The sequence below is a fragment of the Notothenia rossii genome (assembly GCF_949606895.1).
Source record: "Notothenia rossii genome assembly, chromosome: 9".
Lineage (NCBI taxonomy): Eukaryota > Metazoa > Chordata > Actinopteri > Perciformes > Nototheniidae > Notothenia > Notothenia rossii.
Genome location: NC_136907.1, coordinates 47,458,581 through 47,476,678, shown reverse-complemented (window position 1 = coordinate 47,476,678; position 18,098 = coordinate 47,458,581). Strand labels below are relative to the sequence as shown.

Here is an 18,098-nt window from a genome sequence, read left to right as displayed (position 1 = left end):
ACAAAGTAAGCATTTTCTTTTTGCCACTGCATCTCACAAATAAACAAGGACATTTAATAATCAGACCCTGCAATAAAATAAATCAAGTTTCACTTTAGTTTTTCAAGTAACTCAACTCAAACTCACTAGTCACTCACTCAGCATCATCAGACAGGTTTTTAGGAATATGAGAATGTCCACATTTCCAGGTATTTATAAGCTGGGGTGTTTGGGCATTTACAATATCCCCTGCTCTGGAAACAACTCTCTCGCTTGGTACTGATGTTGCTGGGACACCAGTGGTCGCGTTAACCGAATATTTTATTTAACAATGACGGAAAAATCTGAAAGCAGTCTGTCATTTTGACAGATTAGAACAAACTCGGAACAGCGCCAACGTTTCCCCACAGCAAGGCTCTGGTGTTATGCCGTGTTATGCATGCCCTCCAAAAGGAAATGATATAGTTCCCAAACCGTAATTTGCCGTACAGATCAATACATGTCTGGGAGGTTTTGCTTCACGCTGTGCGCGTCCCGCGAGGTGCATGCACACACGGCATAACACCGCCCCCCCCCGTTGACAGTTCACGAGCATGCTCTATCGTGAACTGTTCAGACCCGACGGGTAATAAGGGATTATGACGGATATTTTACGATCTTGTCTGTCAAAATGACGGACAGCGAAAAAGTCTAACGCCAGGCTTATTGACATGGCAAGATATAAATATATGGTTGGTACTTGTCAATGTCTCTAGGTGTGTAAATTTAGCCCTGTAAATACGATGTCCCTTTGTGTTATCTGTTGTTTTATTTTCATGTTGTAACCTACTTGCTGCCATGTTGGACAGGTCTCTCTTGATAAAGAGATCGATGATCTCAATGGGACCACCTGGTTAAATAAAGGTTTAAAAAAAAAAAAGTGTTTAAAAAAAAAATATTTTTTTTAAAAATTATTATTTTTTAAAAATCGCGGTAGATTTTGTCGGTCTCACGACGGTATTAGGAAGTTTATTTACCGCGATACCGCGATATTCGGTATATCGTTACATCCCTATGTAATAGTCATTTATGCTATATAGTTGACCGCAGGTCATGGAGAGTAATAAGGTATCCGTAGACCTTTGTATGAGGTATCTTTATTACTTAACAGGTCTACAGCCATGATACATAGATCCGTCCTAGATGCGGACTTGCATACACACAGTATCACTCCGAAGCCGCACCCCATCAGTAACGTCCTGATGGTATATGTGCGCGGCACTATTACTACAGACGGTCAACTTGAAAAATCACTCGCAAATTGTTAACGATGCCGAGCCGCTTTAAAGTACACAAGTAGTACGAGGAACTTAGCGACGCACATAAAGAGGCGACGTGGGGTCTGCGTCTGAAAAGAGAAACCTGAAAGTGAGACATATGAGTTAAATCACTCAGTGAGGTGTTCTGTCAGAGAGAGGTGTTTAGCTTACAGCAGCCTGTGACTGCCAATAATAATTTAAATGTCTTCCTTACTGTAAGCAGTTATGAAATACCTGTTTGTGAAATGTTATTTGTTTTCTTTATTGTTCAGATAGAAACCACTGCTTTCTGCTCATTGGTGAGTTAGCCTCTGAGTGTTAAGCACATCAGGCTGGCAGCTGTATGGGCATTGCTGTGAGGTGTTATACAATTGTACTCTGGAGAGCTTTTAAAGGTAAAAAAATAAACGGCATGATGGGATGTGCACTACCAAATATGTAAAGCACTTTTTTGTTAATGTATGATTTGCTGCATATAAGGAATAAAACAAAAATCCTCTGTCGTACCATATTGAAGTATCATTATTTTTGCATCGCGTTGAATCGCATCGTATCGCCCCGAATCGCATAATGTTGAATCAAATCGTATCGAACTGTATCGCAACAGGGGTGAATCGTATCGTATCGCATCGCCTGGTGTTTCAAAGGTATCGTTAATGTATCGTATCGTGGCAACGTATCGAGATGCGCATCGCATCGGCCTCAGTGATGGAGATGCACATCCCTAGTGTGTATGCTATGGATAACATTAGTGTTCACAAGAACAAGGTACACTCCCGTGTTTTGTTTTAGTTGCTCTTCAGATTGAAGCGGCCAGTTTTATATCGACTATATGTGTGATCTCCTTTTTACATCTCGTTGTGTCATTTGAGTTTATTTGCTGTGTGTAGATTCAAGGATTTTGGTTATCTTGTCAATTTGTTTGGTTATCTAGGCACAGCTGTGTGTGACTCCCTCTGGTACACTGGTATGTGTTTTCCTAATGTAGAGAGCATTGATTAATTCATAAACTACACACTGAGTCTAGATCCTGACCAAATCCTTTTTTTTTTATCAAATGTTTTTCAAAAATGTAATACACATTTAAAAAAATACAATGTACAATCACAACCAATACAACACAAATTACAAAAAATACAGAAAAAACAAACAATAACAACAATTTGACAAGAGGACAAAACTATGGAAAAATAAACCCTCCCACCCCCAGATCCGGACCATCCTTGTATTGCTCATTCAATCTATTATAGCATGTTAACAAACATGGTACTTACTTTATTTGTACAGATCTACATGGGAGAGGATGGCACGATGCAGAGCGCTGTCTGTGGTTGTGCACGGGGGATGTACAAATGCAGCCACGCTGCAGCATTGGCAATATTTGCCATGTGGCAGATCAGCTCCACAGAAGTTGAGTGCCAGTGGAGGAAGCCTGGCACTTCAAAAGTAGTCCAGCCGGTGTCTCAACTCTACCAACAGCAAGAGGAGACATACAACCCACTGGCCAGACATCGCCACTAAGGAAGTAGACTGGTTCAGGTCTGCACTGAGGGGCACAGCGTGGCATGGCTTTTGTCACCTGAGCCAGAGCTGCAGCCTCAACATCAGGCCATTTTCAACGTGCCGGAGCTGGTGAAGGAGCATGGGGGTCGTGGGCTTGAGGCAATTCTTGCCTCAATGCGACTGAGCAGAGATCAGCAAGCTGCCATCCAGACAGCCACCGTAGGACAGCGACAAATCCTCAGTGGCAGTTACACAGGCAGGGAAGGTTGACAGCAGCAATTTGGTGCTGTGTGAGGGGTCATGGACTATGCATGAGGGTCGTGAGGTACAATTTAGACAGAGTCATGGCTGTCAACTGGGAGTGTAAGCTGTCAAGGGATGTGTTAGGCAGTGTGTTTGGCCTTTTAAGTGTGACACATATGTGGTGATAAATGCTTCACTTGACCACTGTTCCTAAATAAAAAAAGTTTTCTGCATCGTCAGTCATTTTTTCCAAATAATTACCAATATTTCACAAATTCTTCATGTCAACTTAAGAGCACAGCTGTATGTTGAGTGTCAGCTTTGCTTGGTTCATCTTACTGGGGGCAGCTACATGGATGTTGGTGCAGTCCACAATCATTTTGCAGTTGAAGGCAGAATGAATTTATTATTGAATCCGAATGAAGCACAACTTCATGTCATACAATACATTGACTTTATTTGTAATTGTGTAAAAAAATAAAGCATTGATTAGCAAGCAGGACCTGCAGGAACAGAGAACGGTGATGGATGGAGCTGGGAAGAGAGAAGAATAAAGAAAACAGATCAACTTTATTATCGGATATTAAAAATTCAATTTCAAAACAAGTTGCCGCTCCTACAGTTTTCTAGTATGTAAAGATGATTTCACATGACCTATGCAAATTATCACACTCAATACATGTGTGTCTCTGGGGGGTGCATTGTGCCTTTGATGTATATAAATAATATACCATAACCAAATACTATTACATACAGTGGAAATCAGGTTGCCAGAGCAGGTCAGTGTGCATGTTCCTCAGGGTCTCAGCAGTTACAGGTGAGGTAAAGAAAATGAAAGAGAAAAAGGTCAGTAACAACACTTTAAAGTAAAAACACTGAATAATTATCTCTTTTAATAATTTTCTCTCAGTAATCACTCAACTACTGTCTTTCCAACAAACAGATTGACTCACCCTCACTGTCATCACAATGACACATGTCCAGAAGAATGTCATGCAAAGCTGCCTGCCTGCCTGCCTTCCTTCGACTCTCCCTGAACTGCTTCCTTAGCACCCGGTGGAGGGCGCAGTAGGCTACTCTTCAAATGTTTCACGAAATACTTACCATGATGACTACTCTTACTGTTTAACATTTTGGTGTACTTCATGTAATAAAATAATAACTTAATGGTAAAGCTACTAAAAAGGACAAGGCTAAGTAATGTAATGCTAACTAACGTGCTCGCTACTCGTCGCTACTAGCTAGGTAGCTAACTTGACTATGTTCCATGCACAACATGTATATTACCTATGATATTACCTGATATGTCTGATCCAGCGACTCCTGGTCCTTTCATCAGACGGGAAGCGATAGAACGAGCAAGTGGTATGATCACTTTTGTGATTACAACATGGTACAAAGCACACAGGCACCTTGTAAAAGTGAATTTATTGGAGCAATCTCTTATATTTATTGGAGGTAATAAATCAGTTATGAAATATTCTTCTTCGCTTTAATTACGAGTCTCAACCACTTGGAGCATTATCGCCTGTGACATCACATACGCGACCCAGAATGGGATTTGTAGTCTTTGTAGTCGCGTATCTTTCATAGTCTTATATTTCAACAGTTTTACGACAAAATGTGACTTTTTTGACATGGAAATGATTGTTTAAGATTGACAAACATCATATGTGTAGTTCGTGGCACAATTCAAACGGGATCAAAAGATACATTTTCTCTCTCCATTGAATTCAATGTATAATTTTTCGCTTCCGGGGTCCCATGGACCGGAAGTAGATGGGCGTGACTTCGCCTCTCTATACGGCCCGCGAGACCATTTGGTACGGCCCTCGAGGTAATTTATAAACACAGATTAGGTAATAAATCAGTTATGAAATATTCTTCTTCGCTTTAATTACGAGTCTCAACCACTTGGAGCATTATCGCCTGTGACATCACATACGCGACCCAGAATGGGATTTGTAGTCTTTGTAGTCGCGTATCTTTCATAGTCTTATATTTCAACAGTTTTACGACAAAATGTGACTTTTTTGACATGGAAATGATTGTTTAAGATTGACAAACATCATATGTGTAGTTCGTGGCACAATTCAAACGGGATCAAAAGATACATTTTCTCTCTCCATTGAATTCAATGTATAATTTTTCGCTTCCGGGGTCCCATGGACCGGAAGTAGATGGGCGTGACTTCGCCTCTCTATACGGCCCGCGAGACCATTTGGTACGGCCCTCGAGGTAATTTATAAACACACGCAAAAAATAAAAAAATTGAAGAAATATAGACCGCAAAAAAAATTAAAAAAGCGAGTACCTGTTTTTCCTGGCCAAGATTAGGGTCCTTGAACACAACACGAGCCTGACGTGTCTGACAGGGGTGCAGTTTTGACAGAGAGCACCAGAACGCCAGAACGCCGCTCCGGCACTTGAGAAATTGCAGGACCCATAAGGAGCCGTACACATGCTGCAGTTTTTGCATGGCTGTGTCTTTAGTTGAAAGCCCAGTGGCGATCTGTTCATCTGTCATACTGATCATACAGTCAATAACGTTGTTTTTATTAGCATCTGGTTAGCTAGCTATGCTAACGAATATAAGAAGCTTTTTCTCCAACCAGTGAGGTAAAGGCACATCTTTATCATCATCTTTATTTATTTTATCTTTATTTATCTGTTGTTATTTTTGTTTTACTTGCTTGTAAGCGCTTTGAGCACCAGGAAAAGCGCTTTATAAATGTAATGTATTATTATTATTATTATTATTATTATTATTATTGATATGATCATTATAGTTATAAAAAAATAAGAGAATAAAGTAAACAGGTATAAAATACTGTATGACAGTAAAACAAAGTTGTTATTAATAAAGAAGAATACAGTTTTAAGTAGAGTGATTTGTAAAAGATCCATAAAGAAAAAGAACATCTGCTTACAGTTCTGTTTCATATCGTGTTGAGAGATGTATCCATAGATCTCTTCATGTTGCTCTCAAAGTGCACCAAATTGATGCTTTTAACTTAAACATTTAAAAACAAATCTTCCCGGGGGAGCATGCCCCCCGGACTCCCCTAGAGGGTGTGAGGTACCCCCCCACTTAAATCGTGTCCACATGGATATGAAACTAAATAAATTTGGACACATCTTGTGTCCATATCTTTCTGTTGTGGTGGTCATGCCACACCGTGCACGTGCATGCATGCACAGCAAGAAAGAAAGGCCCAATGAATGAATGGGCTCTGTTTTTTTTGTCAATAATTTGTACGGCCCTCGGAGGATGTTGAAAAAATTGAAATGGCCCTTGAGAGGAAAAAGGTTCCCCACCCCTGCTTTACTCCGAAAAAATATTTGTTTCTCCGAATCGAAGGGGAAAAAATACAAAAGCATTGCACACAATTTCAACCAATCAATGTTGTGTAATTAACAAGGATAATCTGGTGTTTTTTAGTCGATGAGTAGTGCAGATATCACTGTAAAATCAATCGACATTCAGGGGAATACTTACTTCCGGGTGTACAATTCTCCGTTATCCAATGGGAATGGACGCTCACATTGCCTTTAAGGGCAGCCGACACAAACTAATGCCGTGCTTCCATGAGCGTCAAATCCCGCCGCAGATGGGAATATATTGCAATCAGTTGAAAGCTATTTGCGTCCCTTTTGAAGCTGAAGGAGCCTAGGAGCGTCACAACTGCACGCCACGGGGACCCTGACCAAGCGTCGCTCCTGGACGTTTATGGAGTGAGAGTGTGTTGAACACGGACGTAATATTGATGTATCATGCGGGTAATATAGGTGGAACGCAGGTGTAATATTGGTCAATTAAATATAAGATGTATACTCTAAATTAGTGTGTGATACAGTGTAAGTTGGAAAAAAGGGTAATATCTTTGAAAAAAAATCATGAAATGATGTAACTTTAGCCTAGACACATATTATTATTTTATTATTTTCATGCTCAGGGTTAATGGCATCTTAGTCTAGTTAGCCAACATTAGCATTGCCTGTTTCCTTTACAACCCCTTGTATAAGCTTGTGCGTTTCTATTATTAATTTTCATGTAGCAGCATGTGACAGAAGTGTTCATTAAATACATGTTTTGTGCATGAATGCTCCTGCAGATGTAATTACTCTAGCTGTAAGTGTTTAAAATGTAATACCAATGGTCACACATGCTTCTGTTCTCTCTGGAGATGCACTTTTTAATTATTTATTTACATATCTGTAGTGCTGGGTCAACTGCATTTTGTCATTCATTATTCGGGAGCATAAACAGCATGAAGTTACCAAAATGTTATGACCACCGAGTTGGTTGCATAATCTATTTCTATAGACAAAACAACTCCTGTGGATAAAATAAAATACAAAATGCTATCATGCAGTGTTTGTTGATTAGAACTTAATGGCACATACCAAATCACACAACATGCTATTTAACAAAGATGTCACGTAGCTTTCCGTTTTTATCTTAATTCACCAGACTAGGGTGGGACATAAGGTTTGCTTTAAAAAATGTTATCAGTCTAAGACATTTTAATATACCAGTAGGCCTATAGTCATTTTGCAGTTCACATAGATAAAGGACTATGTGAAATATGGATAAATAAAAAATCTGGAATATTTTTGAAATTGTTCTTTTCTTTTTGTCCCTGAATTCCAAGGATTTTAGTCATCCAGCATATTGTTCACAGTGTCCTCACAGCCAATGAAATCCTTGGATCCGGCTCTTCTGCAGAGCTGCTATTTATGTCATAGTTTTTCTTTTTTTTTTTACATGCTGCGACCAGCTTGACATTTGGACGGAACCTTGCGGCCGAGACATTTGGTGTGTGTGTGTGTGCTTATGTAAGAAACACATTCTCAGTTATGCCAGGATGCTTGATGGCTGTGTGAACACAATTCTTTGTTTTATTATTTCATTCATGAGCATTACATTATTTGTTCATTTGTTGTTTATGCTTTTTCCGCCTTTGATAGTTGCTTTATGCCAGCATTTTTTTTTTATTATCAGATTAATAAAAAAAATGTTTTAAATATACTTTTCAACATCTAACAAAAAGGTAGAGATGTGTCTTTTAAATGATATATTTAAAATGTACATTTATTATAATACTATTTTGTACACAAAATCACAATTTAAAATGAAGTTAATTTAGTATTCCTTACTATATTACCGAGTTGAAATGTTCTTTCATACAGTATGTGAAGTCATAAGTATGGACCAAGCTTACCTGGATATGGATCCCACATAAAAACATATTTATGTTCCAAAACATGTTTTTGGAAAAAAATAAGATTTAATTATTTAAAAGAAAGAAGTTTATTTAAGGTTAAGTTGGGTATATTAGCAGTTTGAGCTCTGTTTTTACACTGTGTAGTTTTAGTGTTATAATGTCATCCGCCCAAACAGCCTTCATTCTTCTCTGGATGGTTTTCAATGAATTTCAGTACACTTTAATGTAATGCATGTTTATGTTCTCTAGCATGAAATGCAGGCATATACCAAAAAACACTACACTCTACATAACAGCGTGCATGGCCGTATCCACCATTGAGGTCACCGAGGTCCGGACCTCGGTCATTTTTTCCGAGCTGTGTATACAAAAAACTTGTGAAATAATTGCACTAAACGGGGTTCTTTGTAGTACTTCCATTTACTGACGATTGGGGCGCTGCATAACTACATAGCCTCGGTTAAAGCAAACAGAAGAAGACGACATGTATCAACAAACCACCGCAGCCCGGGCCCTTTCTCATTTCTCTAACTCCCCTCCTTGATTCCCCTCCTCGACTCCCCTCCTCGACTCCTATCCTCGAGACTTAGTCCCGCCCACAGGAGATGCGAGCGGAGGAGCCGAGGAGGGGAACCGAGTAGAGAGGAGGGGAAGCAGCAGGCAGTTCGAGAAATAAGAACTCCTCTCCTCTGAGCGGTCATTTTAAAGAGACGTCCATTAATGATGACAGGAGGCACAGCAGCCCTCTGTCTGATGGACAGATGTGTTCATGACGACTTATATATTCACTTTGATTCCGTCACAGTGCGGTATAATGAGACAATAACAGGCTACATCTGCGGACACACACACACACACACACACACACACACACACACACACACACACACACACACACACACACACACACACACACACACACACACACACACACACACATGTATATATTTTTAAATATATACAATTTCAGAATCAAACAGAGCACTCTCATAATAACACAATCAGAGACTGGATATATCCCCCCTCCCCCCCCTCTCTCTGGTCGCTACAATGAGGAAAATAAATTACGGGCCAAAAGTTTTATTTACAAGTATTAAAAGTAAGCAGAGGACACCAAACCAACTGAGACCTGTCTGTCCGCCGCATCTACGCACAAACTGTACCACACACACACCTACACACTGTATCACACACACGCACCTACAGCTAACAGCCGTTGTGTATTTTATTATTTGAAGCACTAAATGGTCTTAGAAAAATATTGACTCTTTGTTTGTAGATATCTACTAAACTAAAGCAAATAAAGAGAGTAGGCCTGTTATACTGAGTGATATATATGATACACACTGCTCTGCTTTCATCAGGACATCATATGACAAGCAGATCCTGTGTGAACGCTCTACGTTAGTCAGTGGACGTACGACAACATGAACACTAACTTATATATTTTTACAGTGACTCAGACATAATGAAAAGACTACGTCAGTCGAAGCTCAGCTTTGGTAAGGAAGAGACAGGACAGGCAGAGAGAAAGTGAGAGAGAGAAAGTGATTGAAGTCAGGGAGGAACTGCAGGTACAGTCACACAAAAGAATGTAGGCTTAATAACCCCATCTATCCATCCATCTATCTATCCATCTATATATCTATAACAATAGTCTTCATTTACAATAGGCATAATTGTAAAACAACATATAGGCCTATCTATTGCAGTTATGATGTCATAATAACATAAAATTGTATAAAACACAATCTGCTTACATCTTTGTTCGCTTTTGAGAATCAAACAAAACAGATTTCAATAAAAAAAATAATGCAAACAAACAAGTGAAATGAACTAAATTGCTGAATTGCTTTTAATTCACTGGCAGGAGCGACAAGTGAGGAGGAGCAAAAAACGAGGGAGAGATTGAACAAAGAGAAAGAGTAGAGGACCGAGAGAGTAATGAACAGGAAGAAGACAGAGAGACTCAAGAAGATGGAAGAGAGGCTGAAGGTTATGGAAGGGAGAGAGACATGGAAAATGAATGTTGACAATGTTTTGTAATCATTTTTAGCCTCTTCTGCATGTCCAGATCATTAACAATCAACTGATTCTTATGTATTACACTTTCAAAAATAATTTATGCTGACATCGTCAGCCCACTGACATGGTTTGAAATCGATATATTATCCAATTTGTGACCCCCCACAGGACTTAAAAAGCACCTACAGTAACAAGATCATGAAAATCCCCAAAATCTAGGGGGGTATCCCCCGAACCACCCTAGCATGTTTGGACCTCGGTATTTAGGAAGTCCTGGATACGGCCCTGACTGGATACGGCCCCTAAATAATGACTTTGCATGTTACTTTGATTCCCTTGTCCCAAGTCAACAGCTATTTGAGCGTTGTTGTCTGTGGTTAACACAAGCAGAATATATGTTCCCGTTATGTTCTACTAGATAAAATATGTCAGCAAATACCCCACGAGTGGATGGCTTTTTACTTTCTATTTGTGACTAAATAAACTAAATGTCATCATCATGACATACATTAGCCACCTTTAGTTTAGCGGTGTTGATGCGGAGCCAAATGACTGTGGTGTGTTTTTTTTGTTGCCTAATGTTACCTTTTACTGCGGCCGATTATGATGAGACATGATAGCCTGTAAAACTATCATACAATTGCCAAAACATTTAGTAATTTTATATTTAAGGCTTTTAAAACAAATATTTACAAAGAACTGTGTTTGTAATTTGTCAGTTTGTAGTCTTTTTGTCCCTGTGAGGATCCTGAAGGAAAACTAACTCCATTTTTCTGGAGTGCTGATTGGTCGCTGGGTGGTCGGTTTGCACATGTTGACCCAGTCCGGTGTATTTAACATACATCATTGGTCACCATGCATGGTGATATACTCCAGTTAAAGTGAGGAATCTTATTGTGGGTGAAGCACAAGAGGAACATTTAAAACCATCGGGTGGGAACAGGGTACCATGGGGCAGTTTGAAATGAAACTGAAGAGTCTGTGGAGAGGAAACTCATGACCACCACCTCTCTGTCATTCTCTGCTCCACCATGTGGGGGCATTGTTGAGCTGAAGGCTTCCACAGTGCAGTCCTCTCCGCCTCCTGCTCACATCCAGCACCCCCAACACAGGCTGCTGGAGCCAACGTGTCCAGCCTTTAGTGTGCTTTATCAAAAATCTTCATCCCCCCCATAACCCCATCCATCTTTGTGCTAGAAAACAGGCTGGTCTTATCCTTTAATAAAACCTCTTTGTGGTCCATAAAAAGCAGTCTTGTGTCTGGCTAAATGGCCCTTTTGTCTTCCATCTTCCTCACATTCTGCACCCCAACACTAAGACCGATCGGCACTTCCGATCCAAGTGTGATGAAGGGAAGGGCTGGGAGTGACAAAATGTCTCAAGAAAGCAACATCTCAATGTTGTAAACCTAATATATTACCTTAATCTACCATAGCCATTTTAATGCCATTGCTGTAATGTGATATGATAATAGAGTGAGGAAGCACCACCTCCCTCACTAACTATTTTCTAATCGTCTTTGTTTTTAACAGTTTTTTCATTTAAATGTGTCCATTAGCAAAAGGAAAGAAACATAGTAAGAATCTGAAGTTTATTTCTTTAAAATTATGTTCAAAGAGAAAAGGTGGAGCAACTCTCAATGCAGTCATTGTGTGTGGTGTACTCAGTTGATTGGTTAAATGATGTGTGATGTAAAAACAGCAGAGGTGGGAGAAGTACTCAAATCTAATAGGCTACTTGAGTAAAGGTAAAGTAGCCTACCAGAGTGTATGAATACTCTGTTACAAGTCAAAGTCATGCATAATGCATATATGATATGTTTTAGAATTATTGATCATTAAAGTGTTATCAAAGCTGGTAAAGGTGCAGCTAGTTTTAATGACTTTGTATACTGCAGGGTAGAGTCCTGCATCGGGTCGGGTACCCGCAAAAAAAGTGATTAGCGGGTGGTTCTGGGTAAAACAGAGATGATGCGGGTTGGGTCGCGGGTGTTGCATAATAAATATATTATAATAATAATTTAGTTTAATGTTTAAATCCTCAGACCTCTCCCCGGCGGGACCGCGCATAATCATAACCTCTGCAGCCAACACACTCTCACTCCATAATCGTCCAGGAGCGACGTGTGGTCAGGGTCCCGTGGCGTGCAGTTGTGACGCTCCTAGGCTCCTTCAGCTTCGTAAAGGGACGCAAATAGCTTTCAACTGATTGCAATGTATTCCCATCTGCAGCGGGTTTTGACGCTCATGGAAGCACGGCATTCGTTTGTGTCGGCTGCCCTTAAAGGCAATGTGAGCGTCCATTCCCATTGGATAACGGAGAATTGTACACCCGGAAGTAAGTATTCCCCTTACTTTCGATTGATTTTACAGTGATATCTGCACTACTCATCGACTAAAAAACACAAGATTATGTTAATTACACAACATTGATTGGTTTAAATTGTGCGCAATGCTTTTGTATTTTTCCCCTTCGATTCGGAGAAACAAATATTTTTTCGGAGTAAAGGATGGCAGAAGACACTACACTACCCAGAATCCCCAGCTATCGTTTAGGACTACACCTTGTGCTCTGTTTGACAAACCCCGTTTTTTTTCACCATTCATTCCAATAGAGAGGCGAAGTCCCGCCCATCTACTTCCGACCCATGGGACCCCGGAAGCGGAAAATTATACATTGACGTCAATGGAGAGAGAAAAGTCATCTTTCGATCCCGTTTGAATTGTGCCACGAATGACACATATGATGTTTGTCAAATTAAAAGAACATTTTGCAAGTCAAAAAAATAAAAATGTGTCGTAAAACTGTGAAGTTACAATTTTTTTTGTGTGAAACCGCTCAGTGAACTACAGGTCTCTGGTCTCGCACAATACGCGTCACCATCACAAAGATGGCTGTCACGTTAGTAAATTTCACCTGTTTCTTTCAGAATGAGGCGAAAAAGTATAAAACGAGGTGAAAATCACTACAAGTCTGGGCATGTTGAGAGCTGTACATACACGAAAGGGAGCGGTTCTGTAAGAGCCAGCATGCGGGACCGGCTTTACAAGGTTTCAGTGAGTAATATGAGTGCAATGTTTAAGGTTAATGTCAGCTAGCTAACAAGGTACACTAACGTGTTTTGTTTTAGAAACTAGTTTTCTCCTTAAGAACTTTGTGGTGTCTGTGTATGCTGTGGATAACATTAGTGTTCACAAGAACAAGATACACTCCCGTGTTTTGTTTTAGTTGCTCTTCAGATTGAAGCGGCCAGTTCTATATCGACTATATGTGTGATCTCCTTTTTACATCTCGTTGTGTCATTTGAGTTTATTTGCTGTGTGTAGATTCAAGGATTTTGGTTATCTTGTCCAGGGATGCAAACTTGTCACCTTTCGGCGAAATTCTCCGTTTTGAATCCAAAATAGGTCGTTTTTGTGATTCCTGTAGATCTGCAATAAAAATATTTTTTGGGTATGGGAGGGGGTCTGGGACCCGGATTAATGTGCGGCCGCGAGCTTTTTTTATATATATTATAATGAAGCGCGAGCTGTGTGCTCGAGTCTTCCTGCCTGTCGGCTCTGCTCATGATGTATAATAAGCCTCTGCTGCTCGGCGATGATGGTCTAGCTTCAGCAGCTACATTACCTACGGTGCGTTCGTTAATATTAACTGTGCGTCCGGAGTCCCTGTGGCACAGACTGGACCGCTGGTGAACAGCTGTTAGAACGGGCCGTTCAGGTGTTCACAATAGAGCTCCCTGTCGGAGCGGCAGAGCGTGATGTGCACTGAAAAGTTTTTTTTTCCCGTCGCAATATTATCGTTGAGCTAGCTAACTAGCATACATTGTCACTATCTGCTAACGTTAGCTTTAGCCTTCGTTTTCTAATCGTTTTTTTCATAGGCTATAAACAGAGGTGGTATAAGTATATCTTGTAATTGATTAAAATTAGAAGTACTCAGTTCTTGTACTTGAGTAAAAGTAGAAGTACCAGAGTGTAGGAATACTCTGTTACAGTAAAAGTCCTGCATTCCAAATGTTCCTCAAGTAAAAGTAGAAAAGTATTATTATCAAAATATAGTGAAAGTAGCGACAGTAAAAGTAGTCATTTTGCAGATTGGTCCATTTCAGAATAATATGATACGTTTTATAATGATTGATCATGAAAGTGTTCTCAAAGCTGGTAAAGGTGCAGCTAGTTTGAATGACTTTGTATACTGCAGGGTAGCTTTTGGATTTACTCCAGGTCGAACTAAAGTCTGATTTAACACTTGATTATATTTCACATCATTCATCCACATCTGTAAAGTAACTAAAGGTATTACATACATGTAGTGGAGTAAAAGTACACCATTTACCTCTGAACTGTAGTGGAGTAGAAGTACAAAGTAGCAAAACATTGAAATACTTAAGTAAAGTACAAGTATCTCAAAATTGTGCCCAAGTATAGTACTTGTTGAGTTTATGAACTTAGTTACTTTACACCAGTGGCTATAAAGATAGAAAGACTAAGCCTTGCACAGAGGCCTGAAAATACATTTTCAAAATGCTCAACAGTGCTGCCAAAATTATAAACTGACTGCTACACAATTAAAATAAATGCTTTTTATATATTTCTATTAGATGTGACTCTATGGCGTTTCTGTTAATATTAACACTGCTGCTTTAGTTGTTCTGACTGCTAAAATCCTCTGTTATTCCTCATTTTAAAGCCGATATTCTGTGGGGTCAGGGGGCTCGGATCCTTGTCACCTTTTTCATACCTGATGAGTTTGCATCCCTGTTGTCAATTTGTTTGGTTATCTAGGCACAGCTGTGTGTGACTCCCTCTGGTACACTGGTATGTGTTTTCCTAATGTAGAGAGCATTGATTAATTAATAAACTACACACTGACTCTAGATCCTGACCAAATCCTTATTTTTTGATCAAATGTTTTTCAAAAAAATGTATTGTATATTATATAACAGCTGCAAATCACAGACCGGAGTCTCTGCTACTGTGGACCACAAAGGAGGGGATCATCATCCCCATCCCCAAAGACCCTGCATGGCATGGAAATCTCCTCCTCCTGGAACAATTCTACACCCAGCATATGCTCCCTGTGTTGGCCAGTAGAGAGGAGGACATTTAAATAAACATACTCTTAACACCCTCGGACTCTGCGTTGTGTTTCGTATGTGTGATGGGGTGTTATGCAGAGGGGAGGAAAACAGGACACAGCAGATTGGGATTGTGGTGGAGATGCTGAGCAGTTATTTAATTGTTGCGTGTAATTATTATTATACTGTGTGCTTCTTAGTTATTCCATATTTTGCTGTAACATGGATCTGTATGTAACTCTATATTTAATTGTTATCTACCACACTTCTTTCTACATCATACACCATCATTATACATGATGGTGTATATAGGATATGTATTTATTTGTATACATATCTAAATTGTATAATTTTATTTTTCGTATTTGGGATTTCTCTTTTGTCCACTCAAATACACTTGGCCCTTTCTCTTTTCCATGTGGAAAATGGCAGCTGCATATTCTGCTTTTCTCATCTGCTCCCTGTCTGCTCATCTACGATGAGAATTATATAATTAATTACTAATAATCATTTAAACCTGTTATTACCAATATTTCACAAATTCTTCATGTAAACTTAAGAGCACAGCTGTATGTTGAGTATGTCAGCTTTGCTTGGTTCATCTTACTGGGGGGGGGGGGGGGGGGGGCTGCTACATGGATGTCGGTGCAGTCCACAATAATTTTGCAGCTGAAGGCAGAATGAATTTATTATTGACTCAGAATGAAGCACAACTTCATGTCATACAATACATTGACTTTATTTGTAATTGTGTAAAAAAAATATGAGCATTGATTAGCAAGCAGGACCTGGCAGGAACAGAGAATGGTGATGGATGGAGCTGGGAAGAGAGAAGAATAAAGAAAACAGATCAACTTTATTATCGGATATTAAAAATTCAATTTCAAAACAAGTTGCCGCTCCTACAGTTTTCTAGTGTGTAAAGATGATTTCACATGACCAATGCAAAATATCACACTCAATACATGTGTGTCTCTGAGGGGTGCATTGTGCCTTTGATGTATATAAATAATATACCAGAACCAAATACTATTACGTACAGTGGAAATCAGGTTACCAGAGCAGGTCAGACCAGTGTGCATGTTCCTCAGGGTCTCAGCAGTTACAGGTGAGGTAAAGAAAATAAAAGAGAAAAAGGTCAGTAACAACACTTTAAAGTAACAACACTGAATAATTATCTCTTTTAATAATTTTCTCTCAGTAATCACTCAACTACTGTCTTTCCAACAAACAGATTGACTCACTCTCACTATCATCACAATGAAACACGTCCAGAAGAATGTCATGCAAAGCTGCCTGCCTTCCTTCCTTCGACTCTCCCTGAACTGCCTGATCTTTTAATGGTCAATGTTAACCATTTGTGCAGATAGCATTAAGTAGAAAAGATCGCTGATACTAATGTGGCGTTAGCCTACCTCCCGCCCCCTTAGCACCTGGTGGAGGAAGGGGCGATAGGCTACTCTTCAAATGTTTCACAAAATACTTACCATCATGACTACTCTTACTGTTTAACATTTTGGTTTACTTCATGTTAAGGCTAATACAAATGACAAGGCTAAGTAATGTAATATAATGCTAACTAACATGCTCGCTACTAGCTAGGTAGCTAACTTGACTATGTTCCATGCAAAACATGTATATTACCTGATATGTTTGGTCCAACGACTCCTGGTCCTTTCATCAGACGGGAAGCGATAGAACGAGCAAGTGGTATGATCTCTTTTGTGATTACAACCTCGTACAAAGCACACAGGCATCTTGTAAAAGTGAATTTATTGGAGCAATCTCTTATATTTATTGGAGGGAATAAATCAGTCTTCTTCTTCCTCTTTGCTTTGCGAGTCACAACCAGTCTTGGAGCATTATCGCCTATGACATCACTTACGCGACCCAGAATGCATTTGGGATTTGTAGTCTTTCTAGTTGCGTATTATTCATAGTCTTATATTTCAGCATTTTTACGACAAACTGTGACTTTTTTTGCATGGAAATGATTGTTTAAGATTGACAAACATCATATGTGTCATTCGTGGCACAATTCAAACGGGATCAAAAGATAACTTTTCTCTCTCCATTGACTTCAATGTATAATTTTCCGCTTCCGGGGTCCCATGGAGGCTCCCGGAAGGGGAGGGACTTCGCCTCTCTATGGCTGGCGTATATGTCACGTGATCTTCAATTTTCTAGCTGCAGAAAAAAAAAACATCGTTTTATTCTTGGTGGAAAATGTATATTTTAAAATTAGTTTGGCCATTAAAATGCGTTTTGATGTCATTTGATGCGAGAAATATGAGTTGTTATTTCAGATTATGTGTGCAGTGGATGTAAATGATCTTTAGTTTGTTAGTTATTACGAAGATTACTTCAGGAAATTGCGTCCATAGAACGTTTTCATTGTTACCAAGGTGCTTGCTAGGGACGCTGCTATCGATATTATTTATGTTATGTTGTGTAACGGCCCGTCCACACTACAGCTTCGACAGCTTCAAAAACGGTTTCCAACGCGTGTGCCCATTCACTTTGAATGGGGTGACGTCACGTTGCCTCGCTTTTCGCCGAACTGAATTGTGGGTAGCAGAGCGGAGCTTTCCTGGGGTTTCAGGCTGCAAAAGTTGAACAATGTTCAACTTCTGAAGCCGGAGACGCCGGAGTAGCCAGCGTCAGCCAATCAAATCCCGTTTATGCAAATCTGATAGTTCAATCGCTAGCCAATCAAACCACGTGCAAGCTGGGAGAGCCAGA

At 39.7% G+C, this 18,098-nt stretch overlaps 2 long non-coding RNA genes across 2 annotated transcripts; one reads left to right on the top strand and one right to left on the bottom strand.

Annotated features, from left to right (window-relative positions):
• The first annotated feature begins 12,888 nt into the window (after nucleotides 1-12,888).
• LOC307019028 lies at nucleotides 12,889-15,408 on the top strand. The gene is made up of 2 exons (XR_013802563.1): nucleotides 12,889-13,332; nucleotides 15,225-15,408. It is a non-coding gene; the product is annotated as an uncharacterized lncRNA (long non-coding RNA).
• Nucleotides 15,409-16,074: 666 nt separating this feature from the next.
• On the bottom strand, nucleotides 16,075-17,492 carry LOC307018224. The gene is made up of 2 exons (XR_013802378.1): nucleotides 16,397-17,492; nucleotides 16,075-16,176 (listed from the first exon to the last, which is right to left on the bottom strand). It is a non-coding gene; the product is annotated as an uncharacterized lncRNA (long non-coding RNA).
• Between the last annotated feature and the right edge of the window lie 606 nt (nucleotides 17,493-18,098).